The following is a 15,489-nucleotide window of genomic DNA, read 5'->3' as shown; positions in this document are numbered from 1 at the left end:
CTTCCCTTTCCTCTATCCCTGGGCAGATATGACTGGCCTTTTGCCTGCTTGCCCTTATGGGGACGAAAGGACTGAGGCTGAAAAGACGGTGTCTTTTTCTGCTGAGATGTGACTTGGGGTAAAAAAGGTGGATTTTCCAGCTGTTGCCGTGGCCACCAGGTCCGATGGACCGACCCCAAATAACTCCTCCCCTTTATACGGCAATACTTCCATGTGCCGTTTGGAATCTGCATCACCTGACCACTGTCGTGTCCATAAACATCTTCTGGCAGATATGGACATCGCACTTACTCTTGATGCCAGAGTGCAAATATCCCTCTGTGCATCTCGCATATATAGAAATGCATCCTTTAAATGCTCTATAGTCAATAACATACTGTCCCTGTCAAGGGTATCAATATTTTCAGTCAGGGAATCCGACCAAGCCACCCCAGCGCTGCACATCCAGGCTGAGGCGATCGCTGGTCGCAGTATAACACCAGTATGTGTGTATATACTTTTTAGGATATTTTCCAGCCTCCTATCAGCTGGCTCCTTGAGGGCGGCCGTATCTGGAGATGGTAACGCCTTTGTTTTGATAAGCGTGTGAGCGCCTTATCCACCCTAAGGGGTGTTTCCCAACGCGCCCTAACTTCTGGCGGGAAAGGGTATAACGCCAATAATTTTCTATCGGGGGGAAACCCACGCATCATCACACACTTCATTTAATTTATCTGATTCAGGAAAAAACTACAGGTAGTTTTTTCACACCCCACATAATACCCTCTTTTGTGGTACTTGTAGTATCAGAAATATGTAACACCTCCTTCATTGCCCTTAACATGTAACATGTGGCCCAAATGGAAAATACGTTTGTTTCTTCACCGTCGACACTGGAGTCAGTGTCCGTGTCTGTGTCGACCGACTGAGGTAAATGGGCGTTTTAAAGCCCCTGACGGTGTTTGAGACGCCTGGACAGGTAGTAATTGGTTTGCCGGCAGTCTCATGTCGTCAACCGACCTTGCAGCGTGTTGACATTATCACGTAATTCCCTAAATAAGCCATCCATTCCGGTGTCGACTCCCTAGAGAGTGACATCACCATTACAGGCAATTGCTCCGCCTCCTCACCAACATCGTCCTCATACATGTCGACACACACGTACCGACACACAGCACACACACAGGGAATGCTCTGATAGAGGACAGGACCCCACTAGCCCTTTGGGGAGACAGAGGGAGAGTTTGCCAGCACACACCAAAACGCTATATTATACAGGGACAACCTTATATAAGTGTTTTCCCTTATAGCATCTTAATATATAATAATATCACCAAATAAGTGCCCCCCCTCTCTGTTTTAACCCTGTTTCTGTAGTGCAGTGCAGGGGAGAGCCTGGGAGCCTTCCTAGCAGCGGAGCTGTGTAGGAAAATGGCGCTGTGTGCTGAGGGGAATAGGCCCCGCCCCCTTTTCGGCGGGCTTCTTCTCCCGTTTTTCTGACAACCTGGCAGGGGTTAAATACATCCATATAGCCCCAGGGGCTATATGTGATGTATTTTTAGCCAGCATAGGTACTTTCATTGCTGCCCAGGGCGCCCCCCCAAGCGCCCTGCACCCTGAGTGACCGTTGGTGTGAAGTGTGCTGAGAGCAATGGCGCACAGCTGCAGTGCTGTGCGCTACCTCATGAAGACTGAGAAGTCTTCAGCCGCCGATTTCTGGACCTCTTCTCTCTTCAGCATCTGCAAGGGGGTCGGCGGCGCGGCTCCGGTGACCCATCCAGGCTGTACCTGTGATCGTCCCTCTGGAGCTAGTGTCCAGTAGCTTAAGAAGCCAATCCATCCTGCTCGCAGGTGAGTTCACTTCTTCTCCCCTAAGTCCCTCGTTGCAGTGAGCCTGTTGCCAGCAGGACTCACTGAAAATAAAAAACCTAACAAAACTTTTACTCTAAGCAGCTCTTTAGGAGAGCCACCTAGATTGCACCCTTCTCGGCCGGGCACAAAAACCTAACTGAGGCTTGGAGGAGGGTCATAGGGGGAGGAGCCAGTGCACACCACCTGATCCTAAAGCTTTTACTTTTGTGCCCTGTCTCCTGCGGAGCCACTATTCCCCATGGTCCTGACGGAGTCCCCAGCATCCACTTAGGACGTCAGAGAAAATGCGACCCGGACCATTTGTCCAGTAGGTTCCACTGGAAAGTTCTTGCGTGGAATCTAACGAATGGGATTGCTTCGTAGGAAGCCACCATTTTTACCCAGAACCCTTGTGCATTGATGCACTGAGACTTGGTTCGTTTTTAGGAGGTTCCTGATTAGCTCGGATAACTCCCTGGCTTTCTCTTCCGGGAGAAACACCTTTTTCCAGGATCATCCCTAGGAAACAGAAGACAAGTCGTCGGAACCAGCTGCGATTTTGGAATATTGAGAATCCAATCGTGCTGCCGCAACACTACCTGAGATAGTGCTACACCGACATCCAACTGTTCCCTGGATCTTACCCTTATCAGGGAATCGTCCAAGTAAGGGATAACTAAAAATTCCCTTCCTTCGAAGGGATATCATATCGTCCATTACCTTGGTAAAGACCCGGGGTGCCGTGGACTATCCCTACGGCAGCGTCTGAACTGATAGTGACAGTTCTGTACCATAACCTGAGGTACCCTTGGTGAGAAGGGTAAATTTTGACATGAAGGTAAGCATCCTTGATGTCCCGAGACATCATGTAGTCCCCTTCTTCCAGGTTCGCAATCACTGCTCTGAGTGACTCAATCTTGAATTTGAACCTCTGTATGTAAGTGTTCAAAGATTTTAGATTTAGAATCTGTCTCACCGAGCCGTCTGGCTTCGGTACCACAATAGTGTGGAATAATACCCCGTTCCCTGTTGCAGGAGGGGTACCTTGATTATCACCTGCTGGGAATACAGCTTGTGAATGGCTTCCAAAACTGCCTCCCTGTCAGAGGGAGACGTCGGTAAAGCCGACTTTTGGCAACGGCGAGGGGGAGACGTCTCGAATTCCAATATGTACCCCTGAGATATTACCTGAAGGATCCAGGGGTCTACTTGCGAGTGAGCCCACTGCGCACTGAAATTCATTGAGAACGGGCCCCCACCGTGCCTGAGCTTGTAAAGCCCTAGCGTCATACTGAGGGCTTGGCAGAGGCGGGAAAGGGTTTCTGTTCCTGGGAACTGGCTGATCTCTGCAGCCTTTTTCCTCTCCCTCTGTCACGAGCAGAAAAGAGGAACCTTTTGTCCGCTTGCCAACAAAGGACTGCGCCTGATAATACGGCGTCTTATTTTGAGAGGCGACCTGGGATACAAACGTGGATTTCCCAGCTGTTGCCGTGGCCACCAGGTCTAAAAGACCGACCCCAAATGTCCCCTTTCAAAGGCAATACTTCCAAATGCCGTTTGGAATCCGCATCACCTGACCATTTTACTGGTAGAATTGGACAACGCACTTATACTTGATGCCAGTCGGCAATTATTCCGCTGTGCATCATGCATATATAGAAATGCATCTTTTAAATGCTCTATAGGCAATACAGGTTGAGTATCCCTTATCCAAAATGCTTGGGACCAGAGGAATTTTGGATATCGGATTTTTCCGTATTTTGGAATAATTGCATACCATAATGAGATATTATGGTGATGGGACCTAAATCTAAGCACAGAATGCATTTATGTTACATATACACCTTATACACCCAGCCTGAAGGTAATTTTAGCCAATATTTTTAATAACTTTTTGCATTAAACAAAGTGTATGTACAGTCACACAATTCATTTTTGTTTCATATACACCTTATGCACACAGCCTGAAGGTCATTTAATACAATATTTTTAATAACTTTGAGTATTAAACAAAGTTTGTGTACACTGAGCCATCAAAAAACAAAGGTTTCACTATCTCAGTCTCACTCAAAAAAGTCCGTATTTCGGAATATTCCGTATTTCGGAATATTTGGATATGGGATACTCAACCTGTAATATACTATCCTTATCTAGGATATCAATATTTCCAGTCAGGGAATCCGACCATGCCAACCCAGCACTGCACCTCCAGGCTGAGGCGATAGCTGGTCGCAGTATAACACCAGTATGTGTGTAAATACCTTTTTGGATACCCTCCTGCTTTCTATCAGCAGGATCCTTAAGGGCGGCCATCTCATGAGAGGGTAGAGCCCTTGTTCTTACAAGCGTGTGAGCGCCTTATCCCCCCTAGGGGGTGTTTCCCAACGCACCCTAACCTCTGGCGGGAAAGGGTATGCAGCCAATACTTTTTAAGAAATTATCATTTGTTATCGGGGGGAAACCCACGCATCATCACACACCTCATTTTATTTCTCAGATTCAGGAAAACTACAGGTAGTTTTTCCCTCACCGAACATAATACCCCTTTTTGGTGGTACTCGTATTATCAGAAATGTATAAAAACATTTTCCATTGTCTCAATCATGTAACGTGTGGCCCTACTGGAAATCACGGTTGTCTCTTCACCGTCGACACAGGAGTCAGTATCCGTGTCGGCATCTGTATCTGCCATCTGAGGTAACGGCCGCTTTAGAGCCCCTGACGGCCTATGAGACGTCTGGACAGGCACAAGCTGAGTAGCCGGCTGTCTCATGTCAACCACTGTTTTTTTTTTATATATAGCTGACACTGTCACGTAATTTTCAACAGTACATCCACTCAGGTGTCGACCCCCTAGGGGGTGACATCACTGTTACAGACACTCTGCTCCGTCTCCACATAATTTTTCTCCTCATACATGTCGACACAAACGTACCGACACACAGCACACACACAGGGAATGCTCTGATAGAGGACAGGACCCCACTAGCCCTTTGGGGAGACAGAGGGAGAGTATGCCAGCACACACCAGAGCGCTATATATATACAGGGATAACCTTATACCTGTATAAGTGTTTTTCCCCTTATAGCTGCTGTATGTTTTAATACTGCGCCTAATTAGTGCCCCCCTCTCTTTTTTTAACCCTTTCTGTAGTGTAGTGACTGCAGGGAAGAGCCAGGGAGCTTCCCTCCAACTGAGCTGTGAGGGAAAATGGCGCCAGTGTGCTGAGGAGATAGGCTCCGCCCCCTTTTCGGCGGCCTTATCTCCCGGTTTTTTGTATATTCTGGCAGGGGTTAAATGCATCCATATAGCCCAGGAGCTATATGTGATGTATTTTTTGCCATGTAAGGTATTTCTGTCATGTTTTATTGCGTCTCAGGGCGCCCCCCCCAGCGCCCTGCACCCTCAGTGACCGGAGTATGAAGTGTGCTGAGAGCAATGGCGCACAGCTGCAGTGCTGTGCGCTACCTTATTGAAGACAGGAACGTCTTCTGCCGCCGATTTTTCCGGACCTCTTCGCTCTTCTGGCTCTGTAAGGGGACCGGCGGCGCGGCTCCGGGACCCATCCAGGCTGGACCTGTGAACGTCCCTCTGGAGCTAATGTCCAGTAGCCAAGAAGCCCAATCCACTCTGCACGCAGGTGAGTTCGCTTCTTCTCCCCTTAGTCCCTCGATGCAGTGATCCTGTTGCCAGCAGGTCTCACTGAAAATAACAAACCTAAACTAAAACTTTCACTAAGAAGCTCAGGAGAGCCCCTAGTGTGCACCCTTCTCGTCGGGCACAGAAATCTAACTGAGGCTTGGAGGAGGTTCATAGGGGGAGGAGCCAGTGCACACCAGTTAGTCCTAAAGCTTTCTTTAGATGTGCCCAGTCTCCTGCGGAGCCGCTATTCCCCATGGTCCTTACGGAGTCCCCAGCATCCACTTAGGACGTTAGAGAAAACTAATTGCAACCAATAATTACTAGTAAAAATTTATGCTGCCAATGTAATTGCTATTAATTGCCCATGAAGGCATGTATGCAATAGTGATCCTTTTTTACCATGCCCCCTGCCCTCCCTCTCTGTGTCCTCTTACCTCCCTGTATCATGATGGGACCTTTCCTGCTGCACTTGCAGACAGTGTTCAGCAAGGCACAGTACACCTTTCACCTGCCCCCATACTATCCAATCAGATCGTCTTCCATCTCAGATGATCCTTATCTCCCAGCACACTGTCTGAAGCAGATGAAGGGGGAAGTAACCCCTGCAGTGCCAGGCCCAGCTACAGCAGCCTTATGTTTACCTACTGTGTGTGTGTATGCAGAGCATGCAGGGGGTCTGATGTGTTACATAAATAAATCAGGTGCACTGACAATCCTTAGGGCTGACGACTCCCACCACATACAGTATCAGTTCCTGTGCTCCCACCCTGGGCCCTGGCTATAGGAATGGCAGTAAACAGTTAACAGCAGGAGCTGCAGGAGGGGGAGATGAATAGGCAGTGGGCTGCACACAACCCGCTTGACTGTGGCCGTGCAGATCAGATGTCAGTGAGTGTGCAGATGTCCCGAGACAGTGAGTTACCTGATGCTGGTTATCGAGCAGCTTCACCTCTGACCACCCTGGCAGCTCTGTCTGGCCACAAGGGCCCCTACACAGCAAATGGCAATGGAAACAGGTGTGCATGTCACATCGTTTCCACTAACACACAGCTCGAGCCCAGCAGCCGCACACACTGCTCCCGGCTAACGGAACCCGGAAGTGGCAGCTAGATGGAGCAAGTAATAGCTTCTGTGTTGTGTTCCAGCTGCTGGAACGCAAACCCGGAAGCGTGGAAGCCAGCAGCAAGCGTCAGTCGGAGGTTGGTTCTATATCGGAGGGGCTGAAGGGACCTTGTGACATATTGAGGGGAGGAGCGACGTCACCAGGGGGAGGAGCTACGGGCGAACAGGGTACCCGAAAAGTACCCTCGCGGGCTCGCTTCGCTCGCCACGCTTCGTACACGGTGGCTCGCTCCGCTCCGCTCACCACCTAATTACTAAAGGTAATAGTTGGTGGCGTGGATAGTAGAGGAACTATCCCGCTGGCCTAGCTCCACCCCCTTGCGTCGTAACTCCTCCCCCTTACGGAAAAGGTCCCTTAGCCCACTTGATTCTAGCATCTACCGTCAGTCGGACCGCGGATGTTTGCATGGGATCAGCCTAGCAGGGACTCGCATGGTGTCCCACTGGACCAATCCGCCCCGGCCCCCTCCATCTGCAAGAATGATTTACAAAAAAAAAAAAGTAGCAGTGGGAGACAGTGGAGGAGAAGTGCACCCTTGAGGTCAGGAGCCCGGCGGCAGCCGACTCCACTGCCTCCCACAGTTCCGCCACTGCTTCAGGGTCTTCGGAGGGATATGGTTACGAACCAGTTTTTTCTTTAAATCTTGGGACTTCCTGAATACTATTATGGGTCTTGCTGGTAGTATGTCGTCCAAAGTCTCATCCTCTAACAGTAATGGCAAATGTTTCCCGAGGATGTTCTGTACTTTATTTGCTTGTTGTGAGTAGTTGGTGATGAAAAGTACATCTTTCTCTCAGTCTAGCTTACTTGTTTTCTCCTTGTAATTAAGTAATTCAGCCCTATCTAAAGTGCATACTTGTTTAAATGCCTGTCTCACTTGTTCACTTTCATATTGTTTTTCCTCGAACTTTATTGATAATTCTTGACCCGGAGTTCTATAGTCCTCCAACTTAAAGCAATTCCTACATGACCTCATGAATTGTCCTTTCGGTATTGTTTTTAGCCAGCAAGGGTGGTGACAACTTGTTGACAAAATTAAGCTATTGACATCGACTGTCTTGTGAAATGTATTGGTATGTGTCTGCCCATTGTCTATGTATATATTAAGATCCAGCAATTCAACATTGGCTTTGCTGTAATTGGTGGTGAATTGTAGGTTATTGTCATTGGGAGTTCATGTAGTTCAGAAACCTTTTGAGTTGGCCCTCCTCTCCCCGCCAGATGAAGACTGTCATCTATGTACCTCTTTCATAGTACGAGACTCGCTCCAAGCTCCATGTTTGACTATATGTAACGGACCTCCCACCAGCTCATAAATAAATTAGCATAGCTTGGGTAAAATCTCGTACCCATAGCTGTGCCCGTGGTTTGCAGATAGAATTGGTCCTCAAACCACACATAGTTGTGTCTGAGTATAAAGGAAATGCTGTCAAGTATGAAGTTTTTCTGTAATAATGTCATACTGTCATCTTTCTGTAAATGGTAATCAATAATCGTGAGTCCTTGATCATGATCAATTATTGAATACAGAGAAGTGACATCTGTCGTTACCAGCCATAGGTCATTGTCCCATTGGATGTCCTGAAGGCGATTGAGAACATGTGTGGTATCTCTTAGGTATGATGGCTGCTGCTGTTTCTCTTGGTTGTTTTTGCTATATTGATACTTAGTTTTTTTTCATGACATATGGTACTGTATCTCAGACTTATCTTGTGGGCATAGTAACAGTTCTATTTTATATATACACTGTTCACCATTTCTAGCAACTATACTAAGCTACAACACTCCGAGGTTGAGCGTTGCATCCTCCCGTGTAAACCTGAAATGAGTGTTGCTCCAACACCACTCCTCATCCCCGCAGACTGGTGTCTGTTGTCAGTAGGACCCAGTTAGGTATTCAGAATGGATGGCCCCTGCACATCTGCTGTTCCTGGAGCCACCAGAACAACAGATGAACCTCAATGAGTCAACAAGATCATCTGGTATCTGACCCAATGAGGTAGGCCATCCCACTTTGACAGGATCAACCGTTGCAGAGGACAAGAGTGAAATTGAGTGTACCCTATCATGTCGAAAGACGGCACCATCTGGCCCAGGACTTGCATCGCCGAGTGTATCAACACTCTTAGCGATGAATTAAGTGTCTTATCCTGAAGTTTCAGGACATTGTCTGGAGACAGGAACAGTCTCTGACTGTGTGTGTCCAAGAGTGCCCCTAGGTGCACCATGATCTGAGCTGGAACCAGCGAGGACTTCTTCAATTTACTAACCACCCATGGGCTTGCAGAAAATCAACCATGAGGTGTAAATGACTTAGGAGGACTTTGTGAGAATTTGCCAGAATCAGCAGGTCATCCAAGTATGGGAGGATTATGATTCCCTGGTGATGGAGGTGGGCCGTCATCTTGGCCATGACCTTGGTAAAGATACGAGGAGCTGTAGCCAGTCCAAATGACAGAGCCTGGAATTGGTAGTGAAGGTTGCCAATAGCAAACCGCAGGAACTGCTGATGAGATATGGCAATATGAATATGCAGATATGCATCCTGTATATCCAGGGATACCATATAGTCTCTGGGTTCCAAAGCCAGCACAATTGAGTGCATTGTTTCCATAGGAAACTTGGATACTCTAACAAACTTGTTCAGAGATTTGAGGTTGAATATAGGCTGGAAAGACCCATTGGGTTTCGGGACCAGAAACAGGGTTGAGTAGTAACCTCTGCCCCTCTGGGACTGAGGTACCGGCACAACCACTCTGGTACACAGGAGGGGGATCTACAACTGTAAGCAGAGCTTGCACTTTTAACGGATCCGAAGGGACAGCCATAGTGCAAAACTGGTGAGGAGGATGTCTCTTGAAACAAAATAGGGGTGGCCGTAATTGTGGACCTTACTCAGTGCATGTCGTGCAAGATGTATGCACACCTGGAGCAACTGGCCTAGTGTGAATACATTTACGCGAGGTGTATGCGAACGGTTGCCCTGGAAGCCCAGGTAACTGATCTAGAGCAAACTGTTACGCGACTGAGGGAGATTCACAATCTCGAGCAGAGCTTAGATAGAACAGTGGAGGAGTTACAGGGGGGCCACCGGTAGACGAGGATAATCAGGTAGCTGGCTGGGTCACGGTTAGACGGAAGAAGAGGGGGAGACAGGACATCTCCGATTTACCAAACCCAAATAAATTCACCAGATTGGACGAAGATTCGGGGGAGGACAGTGAGGAAATGACGGCACTGATAGGAGACCGTTCCCTCTAGCAAGTGGAGGAGCGGTCCATCCAGGACAAAGGGAACAAAAGAAAGTGAGGTACCTAGCCAGATTGTGGTGGTAGGGGATTCTATTATCAGGAGAACAGACAGGGCAATCTTCTACCGGGACCACGATCGCCGTACAGTCTTTTGTCTCCCGAGTGCTCGGGTACGGCACATTGCGGAACGGGTAGAAAGATTGTTGGGAGGGGCTGGGAACGACCCAGCAATCTCAGTGCACGTTGGCACCAACGACAAAGTTAGTGGTAGGTGGGATGTCCTTAAGAAAGATTATAGGGAGCTAGGCCAAAAATTAAAGGCAAGGACATCTAAGGTAATATTCTCTGAAATATTACCTGTGCCACGCGCTAGTCCAGAGAGGCAGAGGGAGATTAGGGAGGTAAATGTGTGGCTCAGGGACTGGTGCAGTAAAGAGAGGTTTGTGTTCTTAGAACACTGGGCAGACTTTTCAGTCAGGCGCCATCTTTTTTGTCGCAATGGATTGCACCTGATTGAGGAGGATGCAGCGGTGCTGGGGGAAAGGATGGTTAGAAGGTTGGAGAAGATTTTAAACTAGGTGCCTGGGGGGATGGATTAGAAAGAATTAGTGGGACAACTAGTGAGCGAAGAAAAATGGGATGTATAAAGCATAATGAGGGTGGATAGGGGGGAAGGAGAAAAATATTCAGCGATGGTAATTTAAAGGGAAACTCAGATTCCTAAGGAAACGTTATCCACAAAAAACTTATGGATCAGGGAATTACCAAACTAAAGTGTATGTTTACAAATGCAAGAAGCCTAACAAGTAAAATGGGGGAATGAGAAACAATTGCACTTAATGACCAATATGATATAATAGGCATTACAGAGACAGGGTGGGACAATTCACACGACTGGGCGGCAAACATGGAGGGGTTCACCCTCTTCAGGAGAGATAGGACTAATAAAAAGGGAGGGGGTGTTTGTCTATATATTAAACCTTTCTTAAAACCATATTGAAAGGAAGTCATTTAAGAGGGGACTGGAGATAAAGTGGAGTCATTGTGGGTTGAGATTTCGAGTGGGGGTAAAGATACAAAGAAACTTCTAATAGGGATATGCTATAAACCGCCAGATATTAGTGTGTCTGATGAATTACTACTCTGGCAGCAAATCAAAAGAGCTGCAGGCATGGGGGACGTCATTATTGTTGGGGACTTTAATTACCCAGACATAAACTGTAACACCGAAACAGTAAATACAACTAGGGGTAATAGGTTCTTAAACATGCTAAAAGATCACTACTTGTCCCAGGTAATCGGGTAACCAACTAGGCATAGGGCTATACTGGACCTAGTACCAACTAATAATGATGAAATAATATCAAATACTAAAGTAGGGGAGACCCTAGGAAATAGCAATCACAATATGATCACATTCGATATCAGCTTCCAAAAACAACAATATAAGGGTCTAACTAAAACTTTTAACTTTAAGAAAGCTAATTTCATATTGCTGAAACAAGCAATGAGGGACATCAATTGGGAAATTGTATTGCATGGTAAAAATACTGCTGAAATGTGGGATGTTTTTACAACTGCGCTCAATAAGTACACTCATTTGTATACTCCCATAGTCAACAAAAACAGGAGTAGGAAATTCAAACCAATGTGGCTTAATAAGAGGGTCAAGGAACAAATGGATAAAAAAAGGTGTGCTTTCAAAGCATTTAAGTCTGACGAAATGGTGTAATCATTCCAGTTCTACAAGGAATGTAACAAAAAATGCAAAAAAGAAATCAGAGAAACAAAAATAGAAAAGGAAAACAAAATCGCAAAGGAGAGTATAACAAACAAAAGTTAAGTACATAAAGGAAAAAGGTTAAAAAAGAAGAATATTGGGCCTTTAAAGGGAGTGTTGGATGTCTTGATTAATGATGATAGGGATAAAGCAGATTTATTTAATAAATTCTTTTCATCAGTATTCACGAATGAGGACAGGTTGACAAGAATAGAGCATACAATAAGCTACGAAAATGACCCAATGCTAGGTACTTGGTTAAACGAGGATGTAGTCTGGGAGAGACTAAGTAAAATTACGATAAATAAATCTCCTGGGGTGGATGGACCCCAGGGTTCTTATGGAACTTAATGTAGAGATATTGAGACCCCTATATTTGATTTTCTTAGACTATATTAGATCAGGAACGATACCAAAGGAATGGCATATAGCAGAGGTAGTCCCAATATTTAAAAAGGGTATTAAAACTCACACAGGTAATTATAGACCGGTAAGTTTGACATCTATAATGGGGAAATTACTAGAAGGTATATTAAGGGACACATACTTGAGCACTTGGATACCTCCAAGGTTATTACTAGGAATCAGCATGGTTTTGTGAAGAACAGATCCTGTCAAACTAACTTAATAAGCTTCTACGAGAAAGTGAGCAATGATATTGATCAGGGTCATGCAGTGGATGTGATCTTTTTGGACTTCGCTAAGGCCTTTGACAAAGTTCCACATAAGAGACTAATTCTCAAATTTAAGAGAGCTTGGGGTAGGGGACACTATTTGTACTTGGGTGAATAATTGGCTGTTCAATAGGGAACAGCGAGTGGGGATTAATGGGATGTACTCTGAATGGACTTCAGTGCTCAGTGGAATACCACAGGGTTCAGTTCTCGGGCCATTGTTGTTTAACATATTCATTAATGACCTAGGACAGGTACTGGAAAGCACAGTATCAATGTTCACAGATTATACTAAGCTATGTAGAGTAATTAATTCAGACAAGGATGTCGAGTCTCTACAGAATTACTTATCTAGACTTGAGGTCTGGGCGGATAAATGGAGGATGAGGTTCAATACAGACAAATGTAAAGTTATGCACTTTGGGACTAAGAACAATCAGGCAGGCTATAAACTAAATGGGGAAAATGTACAGATAACAGTAGCTGAAAAAGATTTGGGGGTGCTCATCGACAATAAACTTGGTAGCAGTATGCAATGTCAAAATTCAGCAACAAAAGCAAATAAGGTGTTAGCATGCAATAAACAGGGAATGGAGACAAGGGATGAGAGTGTAATCCTGCCACTGTATAAATCATTGGTGCGGCCACACCTGGAATATTGTGTACAGTTCTGGGCACCTTACTATAAAAAAAAAATATCTTGGAACTCGAAAAGGTTCAGAGGCGAGCCACCAAACTGGTTAAGGGGTTAGAGGCACTGGATTATGAAGGAAAGACTTAAAAGGTCAGTTTTGTTTACACTGGAAAAGAGGCGACTGAGATGAGACATTATTAATATTTTTAAATACATTAAGGGACAATATAAGGATTTATGAAATGATTTGTTCATCAAAAAAACCCTACATAGGACACGAGGACACCCCCTGAGGTTAGAAGAAAAAAAAATCCATACACAACGGAGAAAAGGGTTCTTCACAGTAAGAACAGTAAAGATTTGGAATTCTTTGCCAGAGAAGGTAGTAATGGTGGACTCTATCAATAAGTTTAAAAATGGATTAGATAAATTCCTAGCGGGAAAAAAATATCCAAGGATACAGCATTTAATTAGGATAAAAAAACACATATTATACAGGTTGAACTCAATGGACAGATGTCTTTTTTTTAACCTCAACAACTATGTAATTATGTGAGAGATAACTTCCAGTACCCATGCATCTTAAGTGGTCTTTAGCCAGACCTGGGCAAACTGTAGAAGTCAAGGAGGCCCGCCCCGTCATGCAGCAGGCTTGTCATGTTTTACAGCAGGCTGATGGGCTGCCCAGGACTATTTCGCCTTGGGCTTGGTGGTTTTGGAAGCACGAGATTGTCTCAGGTATGACTGACCCTTTGCTTTCCCTTGAGGCCGAAAGGAGCGAAAAGTGGTACCCTTTGCTTCTGTGCACAAGGATTAGTAGTTGGGAGAAAAGCTATCTTAGCAGCTGCCAGTTCAGACACAATTTTATTTAGGTCTTCACCAAACAAAATGTACCCAGTGAAGGGGAGGACCTCCAAAGTCTTTTTTGGAGTCCAGGTCCACTTTCCACGACCTCAAGCACAGTATGCAGTGCGCCAGGACAGACGTAGCAGACTCCTTGGCAGCCAATACTCCGGCATCAGAAGACCCCTCTTGAATATAATAAAAGGCGGTGGTAATGTGAGACAGGTATTGTCTGGTATTGTCAAATATCCTCGGGCAGCTCCTCCTCTAACGCCTGAACCCACACCTCAATACCTTTTGCAGCCCAAGAGACAGCTATAGTGGGTCTATGAATAGTCTCTGTAAGGGAGTACACAGGTTTCAGACATCCCTCCACATGCTTGTCTGTCGGCTCCCTCAGTGGGGTGACAGTGGTGACAGGCAGAGTGGATGACACCATTAGGCGGGTGATATGAGAATCCACCGGCAGTGAAGTCTCCCATTTGTAACACAACTCTGCAGGGAAAGGGTAGCGAGCCAAGGCCCTTTGGATATAGGGAATTTCTTAACAGGACTAGACCAGGGTTCCCGTCTGATGTCCACTAAAAGATCAGGATTAGGTAAAACAGGTTTAAACACCTTCTGCTGTTTAAACTTATCAGTTTTCTTTGCCATAGCAGTGGAATCCTCCTCGTCTGTGATTTGAAGGATATGCTTAATAGAAACCACCAAGGCAGGGACATCAGTTTGTAAGGGAGAATCCTTATCAGTAACACATGATTCAGTGACTGACAGGACCGTATGCTACCCCTCCTCTTCAGATGAGACATCAGAGAGGTCTGTAGACTGTTATGAGGAAGCTTAGTGACACGGGAGTGACCCAGGGTAGACTTCTGTCTTACCAGAGTCTGGTTTAGTTTTGCAGCTGGGTGGACAAATTTTCTGCCAAAGGCGGGTTAACCATAGGGACATTTGTTGTGGTAATTGCACAGGTGGCCCCATAGGGGGCGCAAGGCGTTCCACTAAAGTACCCAAACAGGGTAGTGAATGCCCCCCATGGTGGCTCCTGACTAGGTGCAGGAGCTGCGGACTGACTGGGAGGTGATGACAAGTAGTACACAGAACATCATTCAACACTTCCCCTTCTGATAAATCCTTGGAGCATGCTCTGCATGATGCAGGAGCTTCCACAGATTTATTGCCCTTTCTGATAGACATTATAAATGCAACAAATGGGCCATTGGGACCAGTAGAAAGGAGGCCGCGCCAAAGAGCGGTGAACAGTTCCTGAGGCAGCGGAAAAGGCCAGAAGATGCCGCTGTCCAGGAAGAAGATGTCCAGTGGTGGCTGGACACGAATAAGAGGTGGCGCCACTGCTGGCCAGGATGGCCAGCGGCAGGAGAGCCCATCCAGGACTGAGAAGCGCTGCAGTGGTGGGAAGAAATAGAGTAGTGAAGTTCCCCACTTCAGCCTTCTCCACCATGAGGTAGGCCCAAGGCCCTACACCTTCCTCCCTAGGCCACAAGGGATCGGACATTAGGTCCGTGGGTACATACAGGCCACAGGCGTGTGGGCACTAGGCCCATGAGGCATTTTCAGGAATTAGGCCTGTGCCCATAGTAGAGGGCATTAGGCCCTAGTCAAAGTTTGGCCCATTAGGGAAATAAGGCGACTGTGGGCATTAGGCCCAGGTCACCCATCTGGCTCCACATTAGGTGGGCACTAGGCCCGT

At 46.4% G+C, this 15,489-nt stretch overlaps 1 protein-coding gene across 10 annotated transcripts in view; it reads right to left on the bottom strand.

Moving 5' to 3' along the window:
* Positions 1-15,489, bottom strand: part of KAZN (kazrin, periplakin interacting protein) — an 847,756-nt gene that overhangs the window by 171,032 nt on the left and 661,235 nt on the right. The window lies entirely within an intron of this gene.

The sequence above is a fragment of the Pseudophryne corroboree genome, chromosome 10, assembly GCF_028390025.1.
Source record: "Pseudophryne corroboree isolate aPseCor3 chromosome 10, aPseCor3.hap2, whole genome shotgun sequence".
NCBI classification, from domain to species: domain Eukaryota; kingdom Metazoa; phylum Chordata; class Amphibia; order Anura; family Myobatrachidae; genus Pseudophryne; species Pseudophryne corroboree.
This window is presented reverse-complemented; position numbering and strand designations above follow the sequence as displayed.